The sequence below is a fragment of the Geospiza fortis genome, unplaced genomic scaffold, assembly GCF_000277835.1.
Source record: "Geospiza fortis unplaced genomic scaffold, GeoFor_1.0 scaffold878, whole genome shotgun sequence".
Lineage (NCBI taxonomy): Eukaryota > Metazoa > Chordata > Aves > Passeriformes > Thraupidae > Geospiza > Geospiza fortis.
In genome coordinates this window covers 538,195-539,944 of record NW_005054471.1, presented here as the reverse complement: position 1 = coordinate 539,944, position 1,750 = coordinate 538,195, and positions in this window count along the sequence as shown.

Below are 1,750 nucleotides of genomic sequence, written 5' to 3'. Positions count from 1 at the left end.
AGGGTGCCCCTGTGGGACCGGCGGGGGGTGACAAAGGGTCATCCTGGGGTGGGGGGCAATGCCTCTGTCTGGGGTTAGCAGCGTGTCGCTGTGGGGTCAGCCCCCTGCCCAGGGGGTGACAGGGGTTGCTGTGGGACTGAGCCGTCAGTTCCTTGCGCCGTGCGTGACAAGTTGTTGCCATGAAATTGGGGGGTCGTCAGTCCCCCCTGCCCTATGGGGTGGTAGAATGTCACAGTGGGGCTGGGGAGGGTCAGTCCCTCCGCCCCGACGAGTGACAGGGTGTCACTGCGGGGCTGATTGGCCCCTCTGCCCATAGGGTGACAACATGTCCCTATAGGGCTGGGAAGGGGTGCTTGTCCCACTCCGCCCATGGGGTGACAGTCTGTCCTGCTCTGGGAGCTAAACCTCTGCTTTATGAAGTGGCAGGGTGTCCCCAGGGGCTGGCAGGATCGGCCTCTCTGCCCCAAGGGGTGACAGGGTTTGGCAGTGGGTCTGGGAGCTTAGCCCCTTTGCCCCTTGGTGGGTGGGGGGCAGAGGGTAGCCAGCCTGGACTGTCGCCATGGGGTGACATAGAGTCTCTATGGGGCTGAAGGTGGGGGAGGAAGGAGTTGGCATCTCTGGCTCCTGTGGGCTGTCAGGGTTTCTTGGTGGTGCTGTGGGTCAGGGTTAACTGGGCTGCCCTGCCTGGTGACTGTGTGTCCCTGTGGGTCTGAAGAGTGTGTCAGGAAGGGGTTGATCCCCGTGCCCCATAACAGAGATAGTGCATCCAAGTGGGGCAGGGAGAGAGAGGGTGACACCTCCTGCCATGGGGCTGCAGTACAGCCCTGTGGAGCTGGAGAGGGTGGTGAGGTTAGGGTTAATCCCTCTCTCCTGTTTCACTTTGGAGGGAATAATGTGCCCTGTTTGAGCTATGTGGAGTGGCCTGGAAGGGGTCAGCACCCCTCCACCACTGCCCTGGGGGTACCTGTGTATTCCAGTGGGGCTGAACTGGCTGGTGAGAGAATTGGTAACCTCCTACCCAGGTGACAGTAACACGATTAGAGGGACCAGCATGGAAGGGGTTAACCCCTGTCCCCAGTCGAGGTGACAGTGTCTCCTGGGAGAGCCGACCAGGAGGAAAGGGTTAACCTGCTTTCCTCTTGAAGCAGGCAGTGGGTCCTAGTGGGGCTTGATCATGGCAGGGGGCCACCCCTGGACCCTGTGGGTCTGTGCACTGGGGCACAAGGCATGAGTGAACCCCTGTGTATGTGACAGCCCCTAAAAAGGGTAGTGCCTCTGGGCTTGGGAGGGGGACAAACCCCATCCCCATGAAGTTCTTAGCCCTACAGTGGGGCTGGATGGGGGTTAGGGGGTGGCGATCTGTGCAGTGGGGGGTTCAATCCCATCCCCATGCCATTGTGAGCATGCTGGTGACTCTGGAATTGGGGTACCCTACACGGGGAGGCAGCAAGGGGGGCTTGACCCTATCTCCACACAACTGTGAGCAGCCGAGTGTGGCTGGAAAGAAGGGAATCTACTTGGGGAGACACTGTGAGAGGCTTGACCCCATGTCCACCCAAGAGCCAGCAGCAGTTAGGTGTGAAAAATGGGGGACCCTGTCGGGGGTGATCGCAAGTGGAACTAGACACCATCCCCACGCAGGAGACAGCACTTCGTGGCTGTGGAGATCTGGGACCCTCTCTGGGGACATTCTGAGCGGGGGTCCTGCTCCGTGCCCACGCAGGAGGCGGCCGCCGGCGGGGGGGGGCGG